Consider the following 16,469-nt stretch of genomic DNA (forward strand, 5'->3'; position numbering starts at 1 on the left):
CTTGGTACATTAATATTTTCAGGCATCAATCACTATCTGCTCTTGGCTCAGCATTGATCGTCTTTGTTAATTTGTTATTTCTCCCAGCTAGTAGTGCACTTAATAGCCTAATAGTCTATAATTTTCCTTTTCAAGTCAAAAACATTGATGAAATCCAGGCTAAATAATTCAGGGTCTATAATGGTTGCTTCATTTTGAATGTGAATATTATGAGCTCCTGTGGTTCACATCCTAAACCAAGGAATTAAAAACTTTACCAGCATCAGTAATTAACTGATAACTTGTCAGAAGATGAAGGTACTTTCTAACAGGGCTCCTCCTAACATCAACCTCAAGTATTGCCTGCTTGTGATCAAATTTGTTGTCATCCCATTATCTTAATGTTATAGTTATTACTTCTTGTAAGAAAATGTTTAATGGTCTTGGCTACCTCTTGTCTAAAGATAATCTGCTAAGGATCATTGCAGAAATCTAATCCCATATTTGTCTGCTACTTCCTCAGGAGTCAAGTAAATGCTCTCTGCATATCCATAATGGCATTTGACACTGAAAATATAGCAAAGATCCTATTCCTGTTATTAAACTGTCCATGAAATTCCTTTTTGTCTTCACTGAAGTACTGCTGAAGAACATGGGAATAACTTAAAGCCTCAGACACTGTGATCATATTGGACAAAAAAACACACTTCATAATCACTTGGTGCCATGGAGGAATGCGACTTACACACAGTGCTTTTAAAACTGTGTTTCTTTTATTGAGTTTTTTTGCACTTGAGAAATCAGTTAAATAGTTCAATGAGGTTTTTTGACAAAGTGGAGGAAAAAAGTATTATATACTGTCTGCCAGTACACAGTTGGGTGATAAGTCTTCAAGAGCACACCTGCAAGAAAGCAAGACGAGCGGGCACTGTATATAAACGGCTTCCTTGGCTCTGTGAAAGGACAGGAAACATCTGGCCTAATGCAAGCTCTGTAGACAATTTAGTGACAAAACAGATTAATATCTATGCAGAGGAGAAGGGGGAAATTTTCAGTCATACAGGGCCACTGTTTTTATCTGCTAAAGACGGGAGTAAAACAGTTTTTCTTTTCTTTCTTTCTTTCTTTCTTTCTTTCTTTCTTTCTTTCTTTCTTTCTTTCTTTCTTTCTTTCTTTCTTTCTTTCTTTCTTTCTATCTTGAACAGGGCTTCATCAAAAGTCAGAATGAATACCTATATGAGATTTTCTGATCACTTCCTAGACTGGTGATTCAAATATGCAGCTGTTCTGAACCAACATGGCCTATATTATTTCAGGCAACTAATCTCTACAAAAACACTGTTTACATGGGTGGTCTACTTATGTGACCAGAACAACAATGTCACAACAACACACTCATGCAAATGACACCCTCTCCTTTCTGTGAATGGAAAGCACAAAAACCCTGAGATCTTTAAGTGCACAGAAAATAACAAAAACAAAGCAATGCCATTTATTAGATCAGCTAATCATTTAGAATAATGATTAACCTTTTATGCATTCTCAGGGATCACATAATTCTTTCAGCCAGATTCTATGTTTACTTGGAAGTAAGTCTTTATTCTCAAAAAATGAAAGAAAGAAAGGCCTTATTCTCAAATATAAGTGAACAGGATTGTAGCCTTAACGTGAATGCCAGTGTAACATTTGCAGTGTAATATGAAAAACCATTCATAACTCTGAAAACAATCTTTTGGAAGACAAAGAATGCATATTCAGGTCAAACTACCACACAAATTTTTTACAGTTATTCACTTTTATTTATTTAAAATATGTATGTCTTTCCTTTCTATCCAATTAGGGCCTTCAAGATGCCAAACACTGAAAGAGGCATTTAAAAACAATACCTATATGTAAATCAGCAACTAAGAGAAAAAAAAACAGATAGGAGTGGTAATAAGGGAATGCCAAACAAAAAAAAAATCACCACTCATTGGTGGACTTCAAGGATAGTCGGGCTCAGAGGTATCTCCCTGGTGAGCGAGTTCCACATTTCTGGTGCCAAAACTGAGAAGACCCATTCTTGGGGTGCCACATATCCAGCCTCATATGACAGGGAACTCAAAGTGACCCCTGAAGATGACCATTATGGTCATATATGATTTTCAAGTAAAGACAAAATGAATGTGTTATTACTTATAGAATATTACTTACTAGGGGCAAAGCCCGTTGTATCCAAGAATACAACGGCTGCTAGAGCTTGGCAGTGGGAGGAGGAAGGGGAGGAGTTGTCCAGTCTGTAAGGGCATGGGGTTGAATGTGTGTGTTGTGTGGGAGATTGTGGTGACATGGTGGCAAGTGAGGGTATGGGTGTGGAGATATGGGTGTCAAGAACCTGTGGTGTGGAATGTTCGTTGAGTGTGGGAGAGGACTGACCTTTGGGAATTTTGGCATAGTGGTTACAGATGAGCTTTCCATAGCCATGTCCTCAGATATGTGAAGGGAAAATCAGATTGGAGACTCTTCTTAGGGGAAGATTACATGGCAACCAATTCCTCCTAGTTCTGCGTCATTTCCCTTCTTGTGTCAATTAGGCCACATTCACCGAAATGCCCCTCTGTCCTAATACACATGGGGTAGTCACAGTACACAGGTGTCCATCCTGTTCCTTCTGTCTCCCATGTTTTCATTGTTGTAAAATATTATGTGCCCACATGCTTCTTTCATGGTTGCTCCTTAGAAGAACGGATTTTTGTACCCTATTGCTTACTACCCAAAGGAGTCTCAAAGCGGTTTACAAACACCTTTTCCATTCGTCTCTCCACAATAGTCAACCTATGAGGTATGTGGGGTTGTGAGAGATCTGAGAGAACTGGGAATGGGCCGCAGTGACCCAGCAGGCCTCAGGTGTCTCAAAGCATTTTCCAATCGTCTTCTCTTTCTCTCCCCATAGCAGACTCCACATGAGGGAGGTGGGGTAGCGAGCCTCACAGGGAAGCTGGCAACCCTAAGAGGAAGACTCTCTATGCACAGCAGTCTTGACCTTAGTAAGGGTTTTTATACTGTTTTTTAATTTGCCAGGCCTAGGTTATTTGTCAGGCCAATAAGTCATTTCAGTTACGATGTGTTTCCAGACATTTACTTGATCTCTATTTACAGTTTCAGGCTGTAAATATTTATTTAGATCTTCCTGCACTTTCCAGATTCACAGGACTGATGCTGGTCTGCCTGTCTGCGCCCCAGAATACAAACAGTTGCTGGTAAGGGCTGGCCATAACCCATAGGCCAGGAGGGACACTCCTGCACCACTGCAAGCAAAAATGGCTCCTTTGAAGGCTGGACTCTGAGGCATTGTATGATTTTGAAGTTCCACCTCCAAACCTACAGGAATATTTCCAACCCAGCTGTAGCCAACCTACAGGTGTGGCTTGGAGAGCTCCTGGAATTACAGCTCACCTGCAGAGTATAAAGATCAGCTCCCCAGGCAGAAAGGGCTACTTTGGACAGGGTTGTGGTAGAGAAGAAACATTTAAGGCTTCCCACACAGGTTGTTGTTGAATTGAAAGACTTGAGGCCTATTGCACAGGGTTGTTGTGCAGATGAAACAGGAGACAAAAGAGCCAGTTTCCGCTGCAGAATAACACTGTGCATTGGCCTCATATCTGCAGAGAGTTGCAAAAAAGAAAGACACATGGCTTGGCTATGTCTAACCTCCGGGCAGAGCAGTATTTTAAGTGAGAAGGGGCTTTTCTGTGGCCTCCCTGTCAGGCAACTGTTTGGCAGAAGAAGAAAGTCCCCCCCCCAAGGAATGCCCTCAGGCTCCCCTGCGATTCTCTTAGAAAGGCCTCCTTCCCTCAGTCAGGGCCTGTCAGAGGTTCCTTCGCAGCAGGCCTGAAGGGGGGAGGGGGAGCACTCTGCAGCCTCCTGCCAGCTCTGTCAGGGTTCTGAGACAATTTACAGATGGACATGACAGTTAGGACAGTCTTGGGACGAAAAGGGCTAGCGCAGCCTGTCCAAGCCTCTGTTCTCATCCCCCTTGGCAGCCCTACTGACCTCCGCTCCCTGCGGTGTCAGGAGCAGACTGGCAGCCAGACTGGGCTGGGTGAATGGAATTTTGGTCTGTCCTGGTGAGGGGCCAATAGGAAGGCGCTTTGCGCGCCTCCCCATTGGCTGCTTGGCCCTGGATGGACACTCGGAGGGCCCAATCAGGAGCCACTTTGCAGCTCCTGATTAGGCCCTCTGAGTTTTTATCCTGGACAGAGCCCACCCTAACTCCTCCCCAGGTGGCCTTACCCTTTTATTTAATACCGCAGGAGCGGTTAAAGATGGGTTGAAGTCATTGGTAGTTCCTGAATATGGCAGGTAATGTACAGTTTAGTGAAGACTGAAGAAGGTACATGCTGGAATAGCAAACACATTACTATGATGTAGACTTTCGATGACATTTCAGAGCTAATTTTTTCCCCATGTCTCAAGCAATTACATAATGAAATGGAATTGGAGGCATGCGAGAAATACCAGGTCAAGATAAACAGTTCTTGGCTTACATCATTGGGCTTTGTATATATGACCACTAGATTCCCAGCAGATTTTCTTGGTGTGCTACTGTCTCTAGTCATGGAAAACAGGCGATTCAAGCTGTGCAGAATTTATTGTATACCACTCTGAAAATCATGCCATTAGATGTGCTTGTAGGATCAGCACTACAAACTATTGATCTTGCTTTACAATACCTTACCTGCACTGCAAATCTGCCCTAACAAAGTGAAAGTGGTTAATAAAAGAAATTTCATTAATCCAACTATGAAAACAATGTTATTACCTCTTAATCACCAATAACATTGAACACTGGAGTCAATAAGAATCAGTTTCCTTGCTGGTGAAGTGGCTTGAGCTAATATAGCCTGCAAAGCCACTACAATTTGTGGTTGATGAACAAATAAGATGAACAAAGTTTTGACATGCAGCAAAAAGGGAATGTGTTCAGTCTAAAGCAGGAAAGATTATGATCAAGTACTCTTGTCTGTGCCAAATAAAAGTTTTCCTGGCTGACAGGTATATCACAGAATATTATTATATATACATGCATGCAGAAAATGGAAGTTCAGAATGCATTTGCTGTCCTGCCCACGCAAACCCACCTAGTTTTACCTATATTATTGTTCTCCTGTAAAACATACAGGAGGTGTTTTAGTTGGAACAGGCAACATTTTAATGAGTGTAACTGGGTGTTATTATATTTACTAGAAATAAAGCCCATTTTATGTCTTAATAAAATGGGCGCTAGGAGCCTGTCTTCTCTCGGCGCCGGGAGCGGCCTCACCGTGGCGAGGCTGTTCCTGGGGCCAAGAGAAGTCCGAGAGAACACTGTTCTGTTGCCCCGGGAGCGGCAAAGGCGGTGAGAGGAGGCCGGCTGCGGCCCCCCCCTCCCCGAAGGCCAAAATGACCACCTCTCGCCCCGGGAGCAGCCCGGGACAACGGCGGCGTTGGGCGGGAAAGGCCTCTGCTGGCCCTGGGTGCTCCTTCGCTGCAGCGAAGGAGCGCCCGGGGCCAGCAGAAGCCGGGAGAATGGCGGCGGTGGACGGCAAGGCTTCTGCCGGCCCCGGGCGCTCCGTGAAGGAGCGGCTGGGCCCGGCAGAAGCCAGGACAGAACGGCGGTTTGCACTTACCTGAGGTGTGTGCTGCCAGTGGCGTGTGTGAGGAGTCTGGGGCGGGCCAAGTGGCCAATAGGGAGGTGCGCTACGTGCGCCTCCCAATTGGCCACTTGGCCCCTGAGTGGCCCTCGGAGAGGGCCAATCAGGAACCGCCGCTTCGCGGCTCCTGATTGGCCCTCTCCGAGTTTTTATCCCGGACGGGTCCCACCCTAACACCTCCCACAGAGCCCTTACTCTTTTATTTATTCCGTGCCACGCCGCGGGGCGGGGTTTAAAGATATTGTTTATACTGTTTAGTTGTGTGTGCACTGTATATCTTGTGTTATAAGCTACCTTGAGCAGTATGGAAGTGTGGCAGATAAATAATAATTTTTTAAAAGACAAAAAAAATGAGGGGGTGGGGTAAGATGGCAGTGCAATAAGACTGCTCTAGGCTTTTCTGAAACTGGGTAAGAGCCAGTTGAAGACCAGATAGATGTGGAAATCTCCCTCAAACCTCCTATGCTGTACAGTGTATCAGTGGCCGAATCTCCAGATGCAGCAAGGTCCCCTCTGTGCTGGGTCCAGGCAACACCTTCCCATCATCTTTTCCCCTCTCTTTTTTCTACCTCTCCTTTTTTGTTTAAATTGGAATCAACGGTTTCCAACAGAGATTTCAACAGAGGAACCTGAACTTTGGCTTTTCTAAAGGTGAGCAGATTGGGTAAAGCAAAATCTGTGACTAGAGAAGCCCACCCTCATTCATATCACCTATAGAAGATGAACTTTAAACTCACTCGTTGACAGAATAGGGTGGGAGAGATTGGGACAAGCAGTTGGGGTTATGGTGTATACTGTGTGGTAAGCTACCCTGAGCAGTAGGGAAGGGCAGTATATAAATGAAACTACGATAATAGAAGAAGAAGAAGAAGAAGAAGAAGAAGAAGAAGAAGAAGAAGAAGAAGAAGAAGAAGAAGAAGAAGAAGAAGAAGAAGACGAATTGGTTCTTATATGCTGCTTTTCTCTCCCGAAGAAGGCTCTCAAAAGGAGGAATGTTGCTATGATATATCAGATATATCTAGTTCCCCAAAAAACTATAACTAATGAGACTGTGTTGGTCTCCAGAATACAAAATGTGTGTAGTACTGTTGTAGTTGTTGTAGAGCCAGTTTTGGTGTAGTGGTTAGGAGTGCGGACTTCTAATCGGGCATGCTGGGTTCGATTCTGCACTCCCCCACATGCAGCCAGCTGGGTGGCCCTTGGGCTCGCCACAGCACTGATAAAACTGTTCTGACCGAGCAGGAATATCAGGGCTTTCTCAGCCTCACCCACTTCACAGGGTGTCTGTTGTGGGAAGACGAAATGGAAGGCGACTGTAAGCCGCTTTGAGACTCTTTCGGGTAGAGAAAAGCAGCATATAAGAGCCAACTCTTCTTTTTCTTTTATATAAAGTTTCAGCAAAATCCTAATACTTCTGGCATGCTGGAAATCTTTTCATTTTAATGGTGGCCTTTCTGAAAAATTGGACAGAACTGCTTTGGCTTTTTATATGATTGTTTAGCTCCAAATAATTCTGTCATTAACAGTTCACAGCTCAGAGAGACTCCAGTCACTTTCCTGATTTCCAGTTGTGTGGGTGAGAGTATTCTGAAGACAAATAACAGTGACTTCACTCTCAGACTTTCTTTACAGGAAAAGAGCCACTTGGCACTTATCAACATTCTTGCACTTACATTCACTAAAATTCTGTTGGTTCAGTTTTCCTAAAATACTTGCTCTTCAACAATCTAACTACAAAGCTAACATGACAGTTATTAAGAATGCTTAAAATTCAGCATGGGGAAAGGGGGAATCCCTCAAAGATTTAGAAGTGATTAGAATAAAAGAGATTCTTAGTAATACTTCATCATTACAACTCTAGTTAGAACTGCAGCTTCAGATTGTTCTGAACACAGAGCCAGAGGCGTCCAACTCATTTTTTTTTATAAAGGCCAGATCTGACATGTCACTTTGTTGGACCAGGCCATACGTGCCATAAGATATGTCATGTACTGGAGATATAAACTTCATAAATGACACAGGGAAATCCAATTTATGATACTATTTTAATTCAAAATATACAAACAAAACCAACTGATTCCTAGGACTGAAAGCAATTCATTTACTAGGGAGTCCACAAAGCAGCAACAGATGTATTAATTATATGGAAGACTAGGTTTTCTCCAAGGTACACCATAAAGGGGGGTATTTTCATGTAAATTAGTTACTTTTGTATATATAGCACTTTTAGGAGATGAGTCATCTTCCTTACAAGTAATTCATGTAATTTTTTCAGCATCCCTTCCAATATGCCCAGCCTCAGCAGCTGAGCATGGCTACGATCTGTCTCTTGCTCTGTTTTCTCTTTTCTGTCCTACCTCTGAGGATCTTCAGGAGGTACACATTTCCCCTTCACCACCCTGTGAGGTAGTCCAGGCTTAGCAACTTGCCCCAAGTGACCTAGAATACAACTTCCCAGCTCAGGATGAGAAGGGGGGGGGGGTCTGAGCTTGGCTCTCCCAGATCCCACCACTCCCAGTTCTTATTCATCCTGCATTTCTCACAGAAGTGGTGGGGCTGAGGGGAAGGTCTGTGAGACAGGCTGATTCCAAAACCTTCAGGCAGTGCTTTGGGTTTTCCCACAAACCCACAGGTGTAGAGAAGAAAGGTTGTTGACCTCCAACATTCACTCCCAGACCCACAGATGTTCAGATGTGTGGTGGTAACAGTGTCCGCCCTTTCCTTTTGCTTCTGAGGTAAGGATGTTTTTTTCCCCTCAGAGCAGCATGCACAGGAGAGCACAGCTGCCTCCCAATCCACTTGCTGGCTCTCTTCCTCTTTCACCTGCTGGCTACATCCTTTTTTCAGCAAACCATCACTCCGCACACCACTCCGGCCAACCACCGTCACAGTGGCCATTCAGTGTGACAGTGGTAGTGCCGGCTACTCAACTCCATTCCTCCATTTAGTGACTTTCTTGCTGAACTGCTGTCATCTAGGCTTGGATTAAAGGGGACTTTAGCTGAATAGCCTAAGCAGTTATAGGTGGTATGTAACCTCCCTATTTAATGTCTGTGAGAATTAATTTAAAATTTTAATTTTAAAATTGGATCCCTTTCCCCCTTTGGAACAGCTAATTTCCTCTGTTCTCAGTGTGTATGCTGAGTTTTATAGAGGCAAAACTGAGGAATTTTATTTTTTTATCTTCATTTGGAATCTGACCAAGGTAGTTTAACAATGAAACATAATAAAAGTTATTATTTAAACTCCAGCATTAAAAACTTCAAGAGTTTATGAAATAGCACGCACAATTTGTTGTGTTGCTTTTAAAGATGACCAGGGAATAATAAACAAACACTATTTCCTCTAGCTCTCAGGTATGAACAGCAATCAGGAGGGCACAAGCAGGCAGCCAACTTTCTGGTTGTGAGAATGCCTCCCCCATCAGCTGTGCAAACGGACTATCTCAAAGCTGAATGTCCTTGTAGTTTTGCACTGTATGTTGAAGATGCTACCAAGCTGAAATGGACTCATGGAACAGTCTTCTGGATTTATAGAAACTGATCAACCCACATAATTTTATTTCTGACTGTAGATTAGCACTTTCTTGCTGGATCTCCCAGGGCCATTCCGCACCGGGATCCATGTTGCAAATTGTTTGCGGAACGAAAAATCGCCATTTTAAATGGTGGAATTCGTCATTATGCACACTGCCTTTGTAGTGGAATCCAGTTCGTTTCTATCGTTTCCCATAGGTTTCTGGTCTCGGCAAAAATCGCTAGCCAGGAAGTGATATTGCTGAGCTGTGTCCCGCCCCTGGCCGTCAAGCAGCCAATGGGTGGCCGTTATGCTCCCAAACAGCCCCTTTCCCTTTAAGGAAGGTTTTAAACACACACACACACACACGTTGCAACGAATCTGGATTGATTCGTTGCAACGGAGAGACCCATCCAGCTAGCAGGTGGTGTTTGAGCTGCCGTTTCATCGTTGCCACGCTCCCCCTGAGTGAAAAAAAAATCCCCCCCCCTCACGGGCGCGATTTTTGGCCAAAAATAGTGTGAAAAATAAAGGGAAAATAAACCAGCAAACGGGCCTCTGTGTTGCTTGTGCTTGGTGACTTTAAACAGAGGGACTGCAGCCAGGGAAGGCTTGCTGGGTAAACGAAGGCTTGCCGGTGCGTTGATCTCCGCTCGCTCGGAGAAAAAAAAATGGCGATCGCTTCGCCGGAAGATCAGAGGAGAGAGCCAGGGGGAGGGACTTTGCAGAAACTGCAACAATGGTAACGCACAGAACTTTTCCGCTAGTGTTGCAGATTGGTTGCAGGAGTGTAGCGCTTTCCGGAGGATGAATCCACTTTTTGGGATTTCCCTTTAAGCGCTACAACGAAGCGCTTTTTGCGGATCGGTTTCAGGAGTGTTGCAGATTGTCAATGACGTTGTGCATAACGGCAAAACTGTAGCGATTTCAATTAGCAACCATTGTGCTATTTTGGACGAATGCGGAATGGCCCCCAGTCTTCTTAGCAGTTCCCAGGCCTCAATAAATACTGAAAACTGGATGCTGCAGCATATTTTGTAATGGATGCCTTTGAAAACCTAGCAGTTGTCAATGTATAGAATGATATAACAATCCTACAGAAAACTGATTACATCCATCAACATTATTATCAGTGGGGCAAATTGTTTCTTAGAAAATTAATGCTGCAGCTGCATAGCTGAGATGCTTCTATGAATTAACACCACACCAGAGAGGGCAATTTCATTTGTGATGTGTTTGCCCTCTCATGCACAGGGTGCAATATCAAGTAGTACTTATTTTCCCCCTGGAAATTGAAAGAGGAAATGGCAAGAACTGTCCTTCCAAAATGCTAACATACATAAATAAAAGCTGTTTCAGTTTTGATTTTATTCTCTTGTTTTGCGTTATTTGGAGGGAAATGACATGCCCTGTGGTGCTTAACCTTGGCTGCTGCATTACAGACTAAGCATCAATGTTTTCTGTTTTCCTGGAACTAGCTGTGGCACTGCTCTATCACCTATTTTCTGAATTGCATGCCCAGTTTGTTGTTCAGTGGAAAACAGCTGCCAATGCTTGTCGTGCCATTTGCGTAGAATAACTTTAGGACATAAGCATCAGCAGTGTGGAAGAATTTGCACTAAATTCCATTCTTAGTTATGATTGCTTTGCTTTGACATCAGTGATATGGCATGGATGCCAGGCAAGAGATCTAGATATTGATTGAAGGAATGAACAAATATTCTGGTGTAAACGGTAGCATTGTTACTCCAATCACTTGTGAATGGAAGGACATTGCAGAGAGTGTAGCTCTAATGCAGTAACATTTTCCTAAGCACTATCTTGGCCCTCCAGGTACCATGCTGAAAAAACAGCAGCAGAGAAGACTCATGGCAGGTTCCAGGGAACCCCCATCGTTGAAGGGTTGAGCTTCAGACAACTTTGCTTGAGCCACTCCATCACTGCTTCCAGGCAGCTGGCTAATGTTTCTGGGGGAGAATCAGGAGGAAGAGCTGTGTGTCATCAGCCCAACCCAGCCCAAACCAGTTGAGCAAGAGGGTGTATACGCCAGCAAAATGGCGTAACGCTAAAAAATAATGTGCCTCCGGCCATTCCTCACTTTTTTGGCCCTCTCGCTTTCGTCTGCTGCCTTCTCGTGCTTTTTAGCACTCTGCATGCCTACTTGAAATGGCAGAAGAGAGCAACGCACTTTACGCATGACTCTCTTCCACCTGTCAATCAAGCCAGGCAGCCAATCACCTTTCTCCATGTTTTAAAGGGCCCGCGATGGCAGTTATTTTTTTTTTAGTAAAACTTCTCCATAGAAACACCTATGCATCTAATCATAGATGCATAGTGCTTTTTATAATGCCACCTCTTATGGTATCACGAGCCTTTAATCTTTAAAAAATTAATTTATTTCCTGATTTTTTGGGGGGAGGGACTTTAGAGAGGCATGCTTTGTGTTTTAAATGGTGGGGATTTTTTTTTTTTTTGCTTTGCCTGCATGATTCATTGCTGAAGCCAGTTTGCTTTAAAAAAACCCCATCCCCGACAGAAGGCAGAGGGAGGCGGGTGTGAGGGTGGGAATTGGAGGCAGAGATAGTACTACTTGGGCTCCACACATTTTCTTAATGTGTGGCTTGCTGGTTGCTCTCCTCTAGCTTGTGCTTTTTAGTTGGGGGAATCCAATTTATGCAGTTCCCCAGCTAGCACTTTAAAATGGAGGATGTAGCTACTGGTTTGCTGCTTGGATGCTGGCGATATTGTGCAAAATGCCAAAAATATGACATATGCATAAGGTGAGTATTTCACTATATTTATCGGGTGTGGAATGGCCCTTGCTGTGAGGAAAATTCTGGTAGTTAGGGAAATTGCATAGAGTTTAAGAAATTAAAAATGCTGCAGCAGTGTTTCCATTGTGTAACAGCTGTAAAATACAGAATGTAGCAAGAAAAAATATTTTAAATCTGTTAATTTTATACACTGGCTTGTTCCATTTAGACTGGTCTCCTGTTGCACTACCTGATAATAATCCCTGGATCATCTATTTTGAATACATGGGATGAACACTATCTCATGCAATTTGGAGTTGTCAGTACAACTGATTCCAGCCATATCATCTGCCTGAATGCCATGGACAAACAGCTACCTCTAGAATGATTAACTGAGCAGCTTCCAATGATCATGGTTTATGGTTTACACTACAAGACTCCTTAGATCCACTACACTAAAGACACAATTCAAAGCATGTTTATTCAGAAGCAACTCTCAATGAATTCAAAGGGGTTTATCCTGAAGTCAGTAGTCTTGCCTTTTTAGTCTACATGGTTGCCAGGAAAGGGCAAAATTCCAGGGGCACCTTGATCTCTTTGGATTCATTGAGGCGAAGGGAAGGGGAAAGAATGACCTTGGGTCCACGGCTATTTTTCAGCTGAACTTTACATCATGGGATGGGGGCACATGTACAGAGACATGAGTTTCTTGGATAAAAGGTGGGGTGTAAATTTGATGAAGGGAACGAAGTGCATCTGGTAATCCTGTGCACGCTGACAGCAGGTCATGTGAATTCTTTGCATATATTTGGGCTCAGTCCAGACTGCAGGGGCATAGCCAGGGAAGTCTAGTGAAGCCTTACCTTCAGGCCTTTGTCCTTCAGTACCCTAAAAAAGGACTTCTTTCTACGTGCAACCAACTCCCCCTTGCATTTTTCGGGGGCAAAAAGGCCAGGGAAGCGCACATACATCCCAGCTAGCTCTCTTTCCCAGCCTTCTCAGCCACCTCCCGCACACGCAGGACCACGCGCCTGTAGGAGACCCGCTTGTTCCCGTGAAGGTCACCGGGGGGGGGGGGGACACAAAGCAACACTAACCCAAATAACGTCACACCTCGTGAAGGTTGCGTCAAGAGCCACATTCGGTCTGCCAGGGACGGAGAGACCGAGAAGGCGTGGCTGCGGGTTTCTTCCCGTCTCTCCCCACCCCGCCGGCCCCTTTGTGTTGTGGACACGGGCGTCCGTCCCGCGCTCCCCTTTGGCGCGCCCTTGCCCGCCAGCTTCCGCCGTGGTCTTTCTCCTTGTGAGGCAGGCCGAAGGAAAAGCCGCGGGCTGGTTGGCTGGCTGAGGGAGGGAGCTGAGCTGAGCGGCGCCAGTCGCCTCCCCCGCCTCCGCCCTCCTCCTCCTCCGCGCGCGCGGCTTCAGCTGATGCTCCCGGCGCTCCCGGCTGCCCTTGACACCGATTCCTCCCAGCAGCAGCCGAGCAGAGGTCGAGCCCACCCGCCGCCTCCCTCCCCTCCCTCGGCCTGCCTCGTGCCGCCTCCTGCTTTCGCTGCCGCTGCAGGCCACGTCACGGGAAATAAATAAATAATCCCATTCAGCCAGTGACAGGGAGAGGAACCGGCGGCGGCAGCGGCGGCACGATTAGCTCCAGCCCAGCCAGCCTAAGCTAGAGCGAGAAAGAGCCAGCCCAAGCCAGGTAACGTACACGGGCCCGTCCAAGTGTTTGTCATATCGGCGCAGCCTGGGAAGGGCGTTCTGGGTTAGGGTGCTAGGAGAGCCGCGAGCCTCGCGGCTGCAAGCCGAGCTTAGAGCCGCGTCCATTGTCTGCTTTGAGGTTACCTGCTTCTGCGGCTGCCATTGGAGCGTGTGTCGCGCCGCTGTGTCGGAATGATGTAACCCGCCCGTCCCGCCGCCACGCCAGGCGCCCGCCACGGCGAAGAGCACCTGTCCGTGGCCACCTTTGCTGCTGCTGGATCGCAACGCTGTGGATGAGGTGCAAAAGGCTAGTGTGGCTACCGCAATGTGGATCCATCACACACTGGGGTTTTGCTGAGACGTGCGTGTGTGTGTATATATATATATCTATATCTATGTGGCAGAAAGCGAGCGAGCGAAAAGCAGGCGGTTCGAGACCGTTAGCAATCCCAGACACTCAGCATGCGCATATTTGTAAGGTTCGGTTTGTCAAAAAGCCTCCCCGCCTCCTCAGCCCCACGCACATTTGGGAGCCTCGCGCGCTTCCTTGATCGCGATCTACAGAGATGTGCCCTGAGCTAGAATTCCACGCATAGACAGACAACACGGCACAGAGTGCGACTCTCGCAAGCACACATGACCTCGAAACGTCACGCTGTTATGCGCTGTAGGGCCCCCTGCACAAATGTGCTTATCCCCCCCCCCAATGCAAATCAGATTCTGCACCCCCCTAGATCCCTTCATGCAGCCACTGAGTAAGGGCAGCCCCTCCCCCCGCACCAGCCCCACCACCAAAGGGATGGAGTCTGGTTCTGATGCCGCCGTCAGGCTTTCTTCCTTGCCTCCTCCTCTCCCCCTTCCCGCCCGACGGAGCCATTTTGAGTCTCCTCAATGTGGGTTCTGGCCTCTGTTTGGGCCGGTGCGGAAGCGGCGGCGGGCATGTGCATGCGTGAGCCTCGGAGCCAATCGGTCGGGTCTGCGCCTTTGTGCATGCCTGCGTTGCCGCAGCAGCAACGGCAGGACGAGGAGGAGGAGGAGGAGGTGGCTAAGGCGGCGGCATCAGCATCACGCGTGTGTCTCCTTCGCCAGCTCATCGCAAGGGCCCGGCCCTTGTCTCCTCCTCCTCCCGGGAGCCGAAGAGCTGCGCCTTTCGCGGTGGGCAGGGCTGCGCTGGTTCCACCCGGTTTCGCGTCCCACCCTAGTCCCCCCGGGGTCGGCCTTCTGCGGCTGGCCTTTGCGAAGTCTTGGGGGCCGAGCCGGGCCTCAGGCGGTCCTTCGGAGCAGGCGGCCTTTTCCGCACAAGGATTGAGAAGCGTCCTGGCGTTGCCAAGGCCCCACCCCGGCTCCGGCCAATGGGAAGCGGGCGGAGGCGGTGGAAAGAAAGAAGAAAGAACGGGCAAGAGGATGAAGGCGGCCACGCGATCCGGCCGCGCGGGGTGGGGAGGGGAGGTTAGCCGGCTTGGCCGCCTCGCCGCTGCTGCCGGTTGGTGCTTGCCGGGGGCTCCGAGCCCTCCACGTGGCACGCGGCTCAGATGCCGGGGTCGCGGTCGGCAAGCGCGCCGTGCTGGCTTCCCGCCGGGCCGTTCTCGTGCCCTCCTGGCTCGCCCGCCGGGAAACGCCACCTGGCCATGCCCTTTCATTCTTGCCGCACGCCAGCAGCACTCCGGAGCTGTCCAAACAAATCGGGGAGACCATTTTCAGCGCTGCTGGAAAGGCTCTGCTGTGTATATTGTGAGTGGCCTGAGGAAATGAGAACTTTTTACCCGGTACGGGAAACCGGAATAAAATCAGTTAATCTTCCCTCAAATGTACACCAATCACTTTGAACATGTCGCTGAATCTGCAGTCTAGTTCACCTCCTACTTAAGCCATGTTGTCTGGATACCCCACTGTGGCACAAGGGACAGCCTAAGAGAGCTTCCTGGGAGTTTTAAACAAGCAAACATGCATTTAAATTACTAAGATGATTGAATGGAAAATGATCAGTCAGTGAGCTAAAGACCAAATTAGATGTCTTGGAAGATCCATGGTTAGAATTTGCTATAAAAATGGCACTCGGAGAAACTGTATTTGAGTCATAAAGCTGTGGAAAGTGTTTTTAATTGGTATGATGTTTGTGTTGGATTTTTTCCCCTTTCTTGAACTACTATGAATCCTGCTGGGGAGGAGGGGGATATGCAAGCACAATACAGAAATGTGCATGTATTGCGCATGTATGGGACAAGTAGCAGCTTGAGGGGTGGATTTAAATCAGAAAGAAGTGCTCAGACAGTGCATTTCCCTAGTTCCACAGCCCAGATTCAGATATCTATCATATGAAGGCTACCTGAGCTAGTATCCATGTGAAAATGTGGCTTTTTTGCTGTTTGTTTAACATGTAGTGAAGTTTTTCCTAATTCCATTTTCTCTATCCCCCAGTACAAATAGAATTTCAGTGCTATTTGTCACCAAATTAGCTGATCATTGTCTGTTTCTATTGCATTATAACGAACATATCCATGCTAGCATAATCTTCCATTTGAAATATGTTTTGTTATTCAGAAGAGTGGAGAAACTGACACATGGGAAAACCATGCTAGCAGGGACTATGCTTTGCATGTGGAAGTCCAGCCCCTGGTATTTCTGGTTTGGGTCTACAGTGTAATCCTTTGCTTTGATTTCATCGAGTAAATACTGCATTTGAGGCTACAGCTCATGTTAGCGTGTCTACTGATGGGTGGAACTTTTTAGTCTGTTTAGGACTGGATTTGGAAAAAACAGGAAGGCCAGTTCTGAATCCTCCAGTTCAGGTCCTTTTATGCTACTGATGACATCATTGGGACTGAAGCTACTATGAAATACCTTTTAGTTCC

At 46.5% G+C, this 16,469-nt stretch overlaps 1 protein-coding gene across 1 annotated transcript in view; it reads left to right on the forward strand.

The window, feature by feature from the left end:
- The first annotated feature begins 13,340 nt into the window (after positions 1–13,340).
- SLC16A7 (solute carrier family 16 member 7) overlaps positions 13,341–16,469 on the forward strand; it is a 122,628-nt gene continuing 119,499 nt past the window's right edge. Inside the window, exon 1 of the mRNA XM_077338660.1 lies at positions 13,341–13,618. The gene's annotated coding sequence lies outside the window, so the exon portion shown is untranslated. The remainder of the gene's footprint in view (positions 13,619–16,469) is intronic.

The sequence above is a fragment of the Paroedura picta genome, chromosome 5, assembly GCF_049243985.1.
Source record: "Paroedura picta isolate Pp20150507F chromosome 5, Ppicta_v3.0, whole genome shotgun sequence".
NCBI classification, from domain to species: Eukaryota; Metazoa; Chordata; class Lepidosauria; order Squamata; family Gekkonidae; genus Paroedura; species Paroedura picta.